At 49.7% G+C, this 14,008-nt stretch overlaps 1 protein-coding gene across 2 annotated transcripts in view; it reads right to left on the bottom strand.

Moving 5' to 3' along the window:
• Nucleotides 1–10,638, bottom strand: part of LOC106563431 (neuronal migration protein doublecortin) — a 124,443-nt gene extending 113,805 nt beyond the window's left edge. For both annotated transcript variants that reach the window (XM_014129000.2, XM_014129001.2), the window contains exon 1: nucleotides 10,513–10,638. The gene's annotated coding sequence lies outside the window, so the exon portion shown is untranslated. The remainder of the gene's footprint in view (nucleotides 1–10,512) is intronic.
• Between the last annotated feature and the right edge of the window lie 3,370 nt (nucleotides 10,639–14,008).

Genomic DNA, 14,008 nt, shown 5'->3' with positions numbered 1-14,008 from the left:
GCTAGATGGGCCAGCTGGAAAATTGTCTATATTGTAAAAATTCTATAAAAAATAAAATGCTTTTTGGTCTTCATTTAAGGTTAGGGTTAGCAGTGTGGTTAAGGTTATATTTAAAATCAGATTTTCTGACTTTGTGGCTGTGACAGCTAGTGACCACTCTGTAGAACTGCCTCCAGGTAAAGATTCATGACAATAAATGCCAGAATGCAATATGTGCTTAATGTGATTCTGGTTTCTGTATCTGATCTCTGTACAGTTCCCCATTGCCTTACAACCATGACAATATACTAATTTTTGGGATGTGCATTTGCAAGTACTGTATATCTTACATGAAAAGGCTAACAAAAATGTTTCACCACCTGGGTCATTTTAAAGAACAGCTATGTCAGAAACAAGCCAGGAACATCTGAATCAGAGGATCGTCCCACACCTCGGGGTCTGAGCTATGAGCAGGGTCTACTGTAGAATCATCATCCCACACCTCGGGGTCTGAGCTATGAGCAGGGTCTACTGTAGAATCATCGTCCCACACCTCGGGGTCTGAGCTATGAGCAGGGTCTACTGTAGAATCATCGTCCCACACCTCGGGGTCTGAGCTATGAGCAGGGTCTACTGTAGAATCATCGTCCCACACCTCGGGGTCTGAGCTATGAGCAGGGTCTACTGTAGAATCATCGTCCCACACCTCGGGGTCTGAGCTATGAGCAGGGTCTACTGTAGAATCATCGTCCCACACCTCGGGGTCTGAGCTATGAGCAGGGTCTACTGTAGAATCATCGTCCCACACCTCGGGGTCTGAGCTATGAGCAGGGTCTACTGTAGAATCATCGTCCCACACCTCGGGGTCTGAGCTATGAGCAGGGTCTACTGTAGAATCATCGTCCCACACCTCGGGGTCTGAGCTATGAGCAGGGTCTACTGTAGAATCATCGTCCCACACCTCGGGGTCTGAGCTATGAGCAGGGTCTACTGTAGAATCATCGTCCCACACCTCGGGGTCTGAGCTATGAGCAGGGTCTACTGTAGAATCATCGTCCCACACCTCGGGGTCTGAGCTATGAGCAGGGTCTACTGTAGAATCATCGTCCCACACCTCGGGGTCTGAGCTATGAGCAGGGTCTACTGTAGAATCATCGTCCCACACCTCGGGGTCTGAGCTATGAGCAGGGTCTACTGTAGAATCATCGTCCCACACCTCGGGGTCTGAGCTATGAGCAGGGTCTACTGTAGAATCATCGTCCCACACCTCGGGGTCTGAGCTATGAGCAGGGTCTACTGTAGAATCATCGTCCCACACCTCGGGGTCTGAGCTATGAGCAGGGTCTACTGTAGAATCATCGTCCCACACCTCGGGGTCTGAGCTATGAGCAGGGTCTACTGTAGAATCATCGTCCCACACCTCGGGGTCTGAGCTATGAGCAGGGTCTACTGTAGAATCATCGTCCCACACCTCGGGGTCTGAGCTATGAGCAGGGTCTACTGTAGAATCATCGTCCCACACCTCGGGGTCTGAGCTATGAGCAGGGTCTACTGTAGAATCATCGTCCCACACCTCGGGGTCTGAGCTATGAGCAGGGTCTACTGTAGAATCATCGTCCCACACCTCGGGGTCTGAGCTATGAGCAGGGTCTACTGTAGAATCATCGTCCCACACCTCGGGGTCTGAGCTATGAGCAGGGTCTACTGTAGAATCATCGTCCCACACCTCGGGGTCTGAGCTATGAGCAGGGTCTACTGTAGAATCATCGTCCCACACCTCGGGGTCTGAGCTATGAGCAGGGTCTACTGTAGAATCATCGTCCCACACCTCGGGGTCTGAGCTATGAGCAGGGTCTACTGTAGAATCATCGTCCCACACCTCGGGGTCTGAGCTATGAGCAGGGTCTACTGTAGAATCATCGTCCCACACCTCGGGGTCTGAGCTATGAGCAGGGTCTACTGTAGAATCATCGTCCCACACCTCGGGGTCTGAGCTATGAGCAGGGTCTACTGTAGAATCATCGTCCCACACCTCGGGGTCTGAGCTATGAGCAGGGTCTACTGTAGAATCATCGTCCCACACCTCGGGGTCTGAGCTATGAGCAGGGTCTACTGTAGAATCATCGTCCCACACCTCGGGGTCTGAGCTATGAGCAGGGTCTACTGTAGAATCATCGTCCCACACCTCGGGGTCTGAGCTATGAGCAGGGTCTACTGTAGAATCATCGTCCCACACCTCGGGGTCTGAGCTATGAGCAGGGTCTACTGTAGAATCATCGTCCCACACCTCGGGGTCTGAGCTATGAGCAGGGTCTACTGTAGAATCATCGTCCCACACCTCGGGGTCTGAGCTATGAGCAGGGTCTACTGTAGAATCATCGTCCCACACCTCGGGGTCTGAGCTATGAGCAGGGTCTACTGTAGAATCATCGTCCCACACCTCGGGGTCTGAGCTATGAGCAGGGTCTACTGTAGAATCATCGTCCCACACCTCGGGGTCTGAGCTATGAGCAGGGTCTACTGTAGAATCATCGTCCCACACCTCGGGGTCTGAGCTATGAGCAGGGTCTACTGTAGAATCATCGTCCCACACCTCGGGGTCTGAGCTATGAGCAGGGTCTACTGTAGAATCATCGTCCCACACCTCGGGGTCTGAGCTATGAGCAGGGTCTACTGTAGAATCATCGTCCCACACCTCGGGGTCTGAGCTATGAGCAGGGTCTACTGTAGAATCATCGTCCCACACCTCGGGGTCTGAGCTATGAGCAGGGTCTACTGTAGAATCATCGTCCCACACCTCGGGGTCTGAGCTATGAGCAGGGTCTACTGTAGAATCATCGTCCCACACCTCGGGGTCTGAGCTATGAGCAGGGTCTACTGTAGAATCATCGTCCCACACCTCGGGGTCTGAGCTATGAGCAGGGTCTACTGTAGAATCATCGTCCCACACCTCGGGGTCTGAGCTATGAGCAGGGTCTACTGTAGAATCATCGTCCCACACCTCGGGGTCTGAGCTATGAGCAGGGTCTACTGTAGAATCATCGTCCCACACCTCGGGGTCTGAGCTATGAGCAGGGTCTACTGTAGAATCATCGTCCCACACCTCGGGGTCTGAGCTATGAGCAGGGTCTACTGTAGAATCATCGTCCCACACCTCGGGGTCTGAGCTATGAGCAGGGTCTACTGTAGAATCATCGTCCCACACCTCGGGGTCTGAGCTATGAGCAGGGTCTACTGTAGAATCATCGTCCCACACCTCGGGGTCTGAGCTATGAGCAGGGTCTACTGTAGAATCATCGTCCCACACCTCGGGGTCTGAGCTATGAGCAGGGTCTACTGTAGAATCATCGTCCCACACCTCGGGGTCTGAGCTATGAGCAGGGTCTACTGTAGAATCATCGTCCCACACCTCGGGGTCTGAGCTATGAGCAGGGTCTACTGTAGAATCATCGTCCCACACCTCGGGGTCTGAGCTATGAGCAGGGTCTACTGTAGAATCATCGTCCCACACCTCGGGGTCTGAGCTATGAGCAGGGTCTACTGTAGAATCATCGTCCCACACCTCGGGGTCTGAGCTATGAGCAGGGTCTACTGTAGAATCATCGTCCCACACCTCGGGGTCTGAGCTATGAGCAGGGTCTACTGTAGAATCATCGTCCCACACCTCGGGGTCTGAGCTATGAGCAGGGTCTACTGTAGAATCATCGTCCCACACCTCGGGGTCTGAGCTATGAGCAGGGTCTACTGTAGAATCATCGTCCCACACCTCGGGGTCTGAGCTATGAGCAGGGTCTACTGTAGAATCATCGTCCCACACCTCGGGGTCTGAGCTATGAGCAGGGTCTACTGTAGAATCATCGTCCCACACCTCGGGGTCTGAGCTATGAGCAGGGTCTACTGTAGAATCATCGTCCCACACCTCGGGGTCTGAGCTATGAGCAGGGTCTACTGTAGAATCATCGTCCCACACCTCGGGGTCTGAGCTATGAGCAGGGTCTACTGTAGAATCATCGTCCCACACCTCGGGGTCTGAGCTATGAGCAGGGTCTACTGTAGAATCATCGTCCCACACCTCGGGGTCTGAGCTATGAGCAGGGTCTACTGTAGAATCATCGTCCCACACCTCGGGGTCTGAGCTATGAGCAGGGTCTACTGTAGAATCATCGTCCCACACCTCGGGGTCTGAGCTATGAGCAGGGTCTACTGTAGAATCATCGTCCCACACCTCGGGGTCTGAGCTATGAGCAGGGTCTACTGTAGAATCATCGTCCCACACCTCGGGGTCTGAGCTATGAGCAGGGTCTACTGTAGAATCATCGTCCCACACCTCGGGGTCTGAGCTATGAGCAGGGTCTACTGTAGAATCATCGTCCCACACCTCGGGGTCTGAGCTATGAGCAGGGTCTACTGTAGAATCATCGTCCCACACCTCGGGGTCTGAGCTATGAGCAGGGTCTACTGTAGAATCATCGTCCCACACCTCGGGGTCTGAGCTATGAGCAGGGTCTACTGTAGAATCATCGTCCCACACCTCGGGGTCTGAGCTATGAGCAGGGTCTACTGTAGAATCATCGTCCCACACCTCGGGGTCTGAGCTATGAGCAGGGTCTACTGTAGAATCATCGTCCCACACCTCGGGGTCTGAGCTATGAGCAGGGTCTACTGTAGAATCATCGTCCCACACCTCGGGGTCTGAGCTATGAGCAGGGTCTACTGTAGAATCATCGTCCCACACCTCGGGGTCTGAGCTATGAGCAGGGTCTACTGTAGAATCATCGTCCCACACCTCGGGGTCTGAGCTATGAGCAGGGTCTACTGTAGAATCATCGTCCCACACCTCGGGGTCTGAGCTATGAGCAGGGTCTACTGTAGAATCATCGTCCCACACCTCGGGGTCTGAGCTATGAGCAGGGTCTACTGTAGAATCATCATCCCACACCTCGGGGTCTGAGCTATGAGCAGGGTCTACTGTAGAATCATCATCCCACACCTCGGGGTCTGAGCTATGAGCAGGGTCTACTGTAGAATCATCATCCCACACCTCGGGGTCTGAGCTATGAGCAGGGTCTACTGTAGAATCATCATCCCACACCTCGGGGTCTGAGCTATGAGCAGGGTCTACTGTAGAATCATCATCCCACACCTCGGGGTCTGAGCTATGAGCAGGGTCTACTGTAGAATCATCATCCCACACCTCGGGGTCTGAGCTATGAGCAGGGTCTACTGTAGAATCATCATCCCACACCTCGGGGTCTGAGCTATGAGCAGGGTCTACTGTAGAATCATCATCCCACACCTCGGGGTCTGAGCTATGAGCAGGGTCTACTGTAGAATCATCCCATAAAGGGCTCTTGGACCAGAGAGCTGAGCTGAACATTTGGAGCGTTAGTCACTGATGAAAAGTCCATGGTATCATAGTCACTGATGAAAAGTCCATGGTATCACAGTCACTGATGTAAAGTCCATGGTATCACAGTCACTGATGAAAAGTCCATGGTATCACAGTCACTGATGTAAAGTCCATGGTATCACAGTCACTGATGTAAAGTCCATGGTATCACAGTCACTGATGTAAAATCCATGGTATCACAGTCACTGATGTAAAGTCCATGGTATCACAGTCACTGATGTAAAGTCCATGGTATCACAGTCACTGATGTAAAGTCCATGGTATCACAGTCACTGATGTAAAGTCCATGGTATCACAGTCACTGATGTAAAGTCCATGGTATCACAGTCACTGATGTAAAGTCCATGGTATCACAGTCACTGATGTAAAGTCCATGGTATCACAGTCACTGATGTAAAGTCCATGGTATCATAGTCACTGATGTAAAGTCCATGGTATCACAGTCACTGATGTAAAGTCCATGGTATCACAGTCACTACATCGATGTGTGTTGCTGAGCACCATGTGTGAGGGTGAATTCACCCGTTTCAGTGGTTACTCATCCTCTACCACTGGGAAAGGTACATGATCCACCCACGAGTTGACATAATCCAATGTACAAAGGAAGCCGGTCTAAAACCTTATAGCATACAAAGACTCTGAAAGAAAGAACAATGACTAAGGTTGAGGGTAAAAAAATGATTCAAGGTATTTTTTAAAGGGTTTTCTATTTGGTGTCTTTTGGCAGATAACATAGCTTGTGTAAAGGCCTGAGCAGCCTAGCAGGAATGGTCTCTATCTGGGTAGTCCAGATCTCTCTGTAAAGCCTGTAGATGCTGCGAGGGGTAGAGAGCACAGCTCGCTCCTGCCAAAACTCTCCACTAACATCTGCTCTTTTTAAACGCAAACAGACCGTTTTATCCCCTCCGCAAAAAGACCGAAGAAAAGAAAGCATGGTGGGAGGGACTGGCTGGCTGGCTGGCTGGCTGACTGACTGACTGACTGGCTGGCTGGCTGGCTGGCTGGCTGGTTGGTTGGCTGGTTGGCTGGCTGGCCAGAGACGTGTTTGCTGCTACCCAGTTCGGACTGAAACTTTGCAATAGACAGTTTGGAATAATGAGGAGATTAGCCACTAAACGGGCAGAGAGCACTCATTACTGTGCCACTCTGAATGGGATCCCAGCATCAGTCACCCTCTCTGCCATGTCTCACATCTCACACCAGTCAAAACAATGTCCCCGCCATAGGAGGACAGAGGGCACAGTGAAGGTCATCGTTGAAACGCCGTGCCCTGGAACATGCTGGGAGTCCTGCCCTGCCCAGGTCAGACTGGCAGTCTGTCTGTTCAGTCCAACGAACGTTTCCATTCCGAGCATTCAGGAGTGGAACTAGCCGACTGCAGAGCAGACAAAGAAACACGTCAGAGTCGTGGGGCAGGTTGCTTCGCTACAACGACACACAAAGCCCCCTTTCTAATGAATGTCATTAGCCATCTCTGTGTGATCTAATCAAAGTGAATAGAATTCCTCTGTATGAGATGGAAAACGTGAGGTTATGATGACCGCACAGTAGAGCTGAATGCTGGCTGCTCCATGTCAGAACAAAGACTCACTGCACTACAGCAGTATCCACGTGCTAGAGCACAGTCACAGCAGCCATATTGTACTGTACAAGACTTGTGAATGAGGTTAGCTGCAGTGGGACAAACCTCATCTACACCTGCCTAGAATGTGCTGACACTCAAGTCTGGGCTGTCTGGCTGCATTTGTAGCCATGCTTACAAGGCGAACAGCTTCTCTGTAAAAGACATCTGATAACAGGAACAAGTGGCTTTGTATTTTACACTGCAAGTCACAAGGTATGCCATCTTTTTATCCTTCAACTTCTATCAAAGTACAGTAACTACCAAGTAAAACAACATCAGTACTCTAGGGACAATATGGGTGCTCTGTTTAGCTCCAGGCCTATCTTTTTCCTATATCGTTCAACCATCATCAATAGCCCCTCTCACTCAATTGCCCCAAAATGCCTCTTCTAAACAATTCTGATCATTAACCACTCGTCAATAAGCTCACGCCCACTGTTCACAAACAAAGCATTTGTCACTGTGGCCCCCCCCCAAGGTGACTCCCAGGATATGGGCCAGTAGGGTGTTGTGTTGAAGTGGGCAGGAGGTGTAGTGGCTGCAGGAGGCAGGAGCAGATGATGTGTGATAAATGAGAGTCATTTATGACAGTCTGACCTCCGTCCCACAGAGACCACATCCCCTTCCTGGACTGGACCAAAACACATAACAGGACCCCCTCCATCCCTCCTCCTACTAACATCACATGCCTCTGCCTGATGACAAGCCCTTTTCAAGTGGCCTTAACTATCCACCCCAACCCATCCCGCAAAAATATAGTGTTCTTGTTGTGAGGCCCCTGGGGCACTTTCATATCCTGTCGAGAATTAGATTCGTCTGCTAAATTCCTAATGCAGTGTTAGTATTAGAACGAGGCTGGGGGTGCTGCTCTCTGGGGAAATGTAGCAGAGCTAGGCCTGTGTTTAGGAAAAGAGAGGTAGAATCCCAACTCTGATTCACTGGTGACACTCTTCCAGAACTGCTGCTGCTGCCTCTCTGATACACAAGATTATCACGCACAATCAACTCCACAAATACATTCTTAAGACTATTTGTGAACATTGATTGATCAATCAATCATCATATGTAGATGATCAATGACTCAGTAATTCATTTTATACAGAGTGAGTCTTGAGTGAGAAACGTGTGTAAAGATGTCACATTGTAAGGTAACTTTATAATACACCTCAATGCACCATGTAGTTACATCTACTTTTAAACAGCACATAAACCCAGTGCTCAGGACAATTATTGGATTTCTAGGTGTTAGATCTGGGCTTGTCAGTTTGATTATCGGTAGGACTGAAATAAACAGTCACCTCCAGAGGGTAGCACTGTAACAGCCGCTGTTCACCATGCCCCTACCCAACACGCAGACCCGCATGTGAGGAGGGAGGTCAGGTTATCTGACCGCTGATCAACACAGTGGGGGAGTTTGACTAATGGCCACACAAAGCTTAATCACACATTAAAGAACTGGAAAAACAGCTTTAACTAGCAATAAATGGGCTTTGGCACACATTGTTATGTCAACATGTTCAGTCCATCTTGGCCATTAATTAGTGGGCAAGATAAACATTTTCGGCATGAATCTTGTTCTGGAGGCAGTTCTGCAGAGTGGTCACTAGCTTGTACAGCCACAAAGTCATAACATTTGATTTTAAAACTTAACCCTAACCACAATGCCTAACAGTAACTTTAAATTAAGACAAAAAGCTAATTTTTGTTTTTTGTTAATTTTTACAATTTAGCCAATTTTGGCTTTGCAGCTGACCCATCTTGCGCAAATTGCTCAGTTCTGCCTCCAGGACAATACTCGTCCCAATAAACATCAACCTGCCGCTAGTGAGGGTGTGTAGATTAGAGGCTGCTATCTGTGACATTTAAAGCTCTGATCTGTGCCAGCCAGCCAGCCAGCCAGCCAGCCAGCCAGCCAGCCAGACAGACAGACAGACAGACAGACAGACAGACAGACAGACAGACAGACCAGTCCTGGGCTGGGCCAAGGATTGAAGCAGCTTTACAAATTAAAGCCTGGCCACTTCCTGTCAAATCCTCACCTAGTGGCTGTGACCAGTGACCACACCTCGATGGCTTCAGATAAAGACATGCAGCCTAACCCCTCCACACCCCTGCTACCACCCGCTCTCGCTCCACATACAATACCCACACATGGCTCTACTGCTGGGTAATGGCAACCAAATGTAGACTCCATGACTTAACAGGGGCTTGTTAACTCATTTCTGCTTAAACAATGATTGTGTTAGACTGGCAACGCCCCAATGCCAAAGGTCATGAAACTCACAGCTTTTAATGGCGAAATACTGATTATGATTGATATGTCCTCCTCCCCTTGTCTCTTCACAGCCCCATCACACATGTGTCCTCCTCCATGAAGACAAACAGAGAGGACCACATTGTCCCCACCCTTAATGTGTCTGGGAGCTCCCCTCCCCCGCACACCCTGGCCCTGAGTCTGGCTGAGCTTTTCTGACAGGTCCTGAGATGGGGGTAGGTCCCAGACCAGGAAGGGATGGGTTATGGGTAGTGGTACTCCTCCCGACAGACAGGGGCAGGGAGCCCATCTGCTCCCCTAATCACTGACCCTCTCCCTATGTCACTTAGGACTATATATGGTCTACGCTCAGGACAGCCCATTGTCTCACAGGGACACCGCCATCACTACTACTACTGTAGTGCTACATCACACACGGATACAACTACAAATAATAGTATTATTGGACTAATGATTCACCCCAGTGCATTACAATCATCAGGGCTCAAATTACGGGAGGGGCCCCTGAGTATGGAAAATGGCCATCTCCATAAGGTCCAGACCACTACTCATAACGCACCCCAACAGATAATATGTCATTCAAACCCTGAATATCACAAATAAATGAATATGTGTAAAATAATACAATGTTCTCACCATGCTTACCTAACCAGGGCAGGCTACTAGTTCCTGCTCCCAGCGCAGCAGACAGACTGCAAAGCTGTTCTATTGTGTGACTGTGACATGTCTAACTGCACGACAGAGATGTGAGGCTACAGCCGTCCAGATAACAACTCTGACCTGCCCGTCAACGTCCTGCATCAAATCACCCCAAACATCCTCATCACAGCAGATCTGTGTCTTATCTAGTAACACTAAGCCAGTCTGAGCTGGTTTTAAGTCATAGAAAAAAAAATAACTAAAGTTTTTCAGTAGCCCCTCTAGCTTTCAGTAACAAAAAAACGGATCATTTGTCCATATGACCTCAGAGAAAAGCGGTGGGCGCCGTACATACAGATGAGCCATGACAGTGTTGTACCAACGGGTACGCGCACACCTATAATCACCTGCTCATATAGCCGACAGCCTAAATAGGCAAAAATTCAACCAATCCTTTAACAGTGTCCAATACTCCTGAACACAACAACTTAACTCACCGTCAGAAACATCATTTAAATACTGACATAATCTGTTTTCGCCATTTAATTATGTTTCACCAAAATATAAAAAGTATCGGGTACTCACCCGCGCTGGAGCGTTTGGAGTGAGGTGGGTGGGTGTGGATGCTGCAGGATAGCGGCACGAGCTCTCTGCCTTTGTCTGCCTCTCTCTAGTCTACGAGCTGAGCCTACCTGACCGGCTGCACTGCTGGGTCCTAGAGGCGACCTCCGCCAAATCCGCCCTAGCATGGCAATGGCACGGACCGGCATTTTGGGGTATTTCTCACAAAAGGATGATGTAAACCTTTTCAGAGCTGATTTTTTTAACTTTCGGGAATCTACTATGCCATGATGAATAGTTTTTATTCATTCAGACACCCATGCACTGTATATGCTGCCTATTGAAATTAGAAATACAAATCTGGAGAGAGAAAAAATCTGCCTGCTGTGTTGATTTGATCCCTGTGTTTTGAGAAAATGATGCCACAGGATCTTTCCACTATTTCTATTGTAAAGTAATGTAGTGTTGATAACCCCCTCCCAACAGATTGAACTGTGTGGGTGTTGCTCCTCTCTTCACACCATCCATGTTATATTTCCAGAGGCTGAAACAGCAGGATTGTAGATTGATTCATTGACGGATGTGTGTGTATTTGTGTGTGTGTGTGTGTCTTGTCTTCTGAAGGTGAAAGCCCATTATCTACACCACTGCCAGAGAGACAGATAAGAGGCTCTTTATTGGGAGGCACCTGGTGTGTGGTGTGTGTTTCAGGTGCAAGTGGAAGTGTTTATGAGCACCTGTGTTTAGGTGTGTGTGTGTGTGTGTGTGTGTGTGTGTGTGTGTGTGTGTGTGTGTGTGTGTGTGTGTGTGTGTGTGTGTGTGTGTGTGTGTGTGTGTGTGTGTGTGTGTGTGTGTGTGTGTGTGTATTAAGTTGTTATCATACAATCCTGTGTGTAATGAACTGAGACAAAGTCATCCCAGACTATCTGCATTGACCCACTTTGCACTAACTATTTTGACTCATCACATACCACTGCTGCTACTGCTTATTATCTATCATGTTGCCAAGTTACTTTATCCCTACCTATACGTACATATCTACCTCAATGACCTCATACCCCTGCACATGGACTCAGTACTGGTACCCCGTGTATATAGCCAAGTTTCATTACTCATTGTGTATTTATTTCTTGTGCTACACATTCATTATTTTTCTCTCTGCTTTGTTGGAAAGGGCCTGACAGAAGTCATTTCACTGTTAGTCTACACCTGTTGTTTACGAAGCATGTGACAAATACAATATGATTTCATTTGATCTCTTTCAGAGTACTCAGTAATGGCGTTGTGATGCAGGGCCTGTTTGGGGAGTATTGATAAAAGCCTAAACACCTCAATGCATGTGTCCAATCTGCCTTGCTTCTGTGGAGTTGGGGTTTTAAGACGAGCCGACTCTTTAAATCAAATGTGTGTCTTGGTCCAGTCAACAACACACACACTACATCACCCTGTGGTGACAGAGGGGAGTAGTGTGGTGTCATATAACACCATCACCTCTTTGTAAGGCTCCTTTCACCGTCAATAACAATACCGCTCTCCATCAAATATAGGATCCATTGGACTCGGTCCAAGTGAGTCACCAGAGCATTTGATCTTGCTGATGTCACACTGATTTGCAAAGCTGTGCTGTCTACATTTGTCCCCTCACCTCATGGCCAGGCGGAATGTATCATAAAACGAGAGTGTGGTGAAGTATTGACGTTAGTCACTCACAACTCTGACAGAGCAGTGCAGCCATAAAGTGTAGACCAGGAGACCTCTGACCTGAGGGACCTGACCTGGAGCATGTCATTGGATACTCTCAGAACTCTAGTCAGGTTGATTCTTGCTTGTCCTAACCCATCGATAGGTCAGAGTGTATCAACGAGGAAAAATCATGACAGAGTACAATGACAAATAAAACACAAAATGTTCTACCAAGCCAGGTATGAACACTGGAACAGTGGCTGGTGACTTCAGCGCCTATGGTGACCGCTGGAGCAAAGCGAGGGTTGATTTTCTCAATTTGTGAAACTATTTCCGTCTGACATTTTCAGGAAATAGTTTCCAATTGATCTTGCAGTTCACAACAAGAAATGACTTGTGGCCATTCATTCCACAGAAACCACCAATCTCTGCCTCTGTTACACCAGGGAGACAGTCCTGCTGTTTAATGTTTCATGCTCTCAGGTACTGCTGGTGCCAAGAACACAGGAACGGTGGCCTTTCTTTTGGTTATGTATCCATTTGTTTCTCTATCCACTGTGCTTTTTATTAGATACAGACAATGGTTTGTATATTTAAATCCCAGGGAGTTTGATTGTTCAAACAGTTGCCTCTGTCAAAAAGACCGTCTCTGTCAAAAAGACTGTCTCTGTCAAAAAGACCGTCTCTGTCAAAAAGACCGTCTCTGTCAAAAAGACCGTCTCTGTCAAAAAGACCGTCTCTGTCAAAAAGACTGTCTCTGTCAAATAGATCACCTAAATAGAGCAGCCTAATTCTTTACAAATGTTCTTCCTATTTAACATGACATAACACAAGGCCACCATTTGTCGCCTAAGAGAGCTCACAGAAGCATTAGTCCTTTTCAGAGGGGTCACTATTTTGACTGCTCACCCCCTCTCCCCTCAGGCGTAAAACACACACTTTCAGAGTCAGCTGTTGCTGCATTCTGGAGCCTCTCCTGTGCATGTCACACATAACTCTAATTCAGTCTGACCGATGCCTCCTCACCCCCCCCCCCCAGCTGTCTGAGAGGGGCTGCCTCCTCACCCCTCCCCAGCTGTCTGAGAGGGGCTGCCTCCTCACCCCCTCCCCCAGCTGTCTGAGAGGGGCTGCCTCCTCACCACTTCCCCCAGCTGTCTGAGAGGGGCTGCCTCCTCACCCCCTCCCCCAGCTGTCTGAGAGGGGCTGCCTCCTCACCCCCTCCCCCAGCTGTCTGAGAGGGGCTGTCTCCTCACCCCTCCTCCAGCTGTCTGAGAGGGGCTGCCTCCTCACCACTTCCCCCAGCTGTCTGAGAGGGGCTGCCTCCTCACCACTTCCCCAGCTGTCTGAGAGGGGCTGCCTCCTCACCCCCTCCCCCAGCTGTCTGAGGGGCTGCCTCCTCACCCCCTCCCCCAGCTGTCTGAGAGGGGCTGCCTCCTCACCCCCTCCCCAGCTGTCTGAGAGGGGCTGCCTCCTCACCCCTCCCCAGCTGTCTGAGAGGGGCTGCCTCCTCACCCCCTCCCCCAGCTGTCTGAGAGGGGCTGCCTCCTCACCACTTCCCCCAGCTGTCTGAGAGGGGCTGCCTCCTCACCACTTCCCCCAGCTGTCTGAGAGGGGCTGCCTCCTCACCACTTCCCCCAGCTGTCTGAGAGGGGCTGCCTCCTCACCCCCTCCCCCAGCTGTCTGAGAGGGGCTGCCTCCTCACCCCCTCCCCAGCTGTCTGAGAGGGGCTGCCTCCTCACCCCCTCCCCCAGCTGTCTGAGAGGGGCTGCCTCCTCACCACTTCCCCCAGCTGTCTGAGAGGGGCTGCCTCCTCACCACTTCCCCAGCTGTCTGAGAG

Source organism: Salmo salar, chromosome ssa11 (genome assembly GCF_905237065.1).
Source record: "Salmo salar chromosome ssa11, Ssal_v3.1, whole genome shotgun sequence".
NCBI lineage: Eukaryota > Metazoa > Chordata > Actinopteri > Salmoniformes > Salmonidae > Salmo > Salmo salar.
This window is presented reverse-complemented; position numbering and strand designations above follow the sequence as displayed.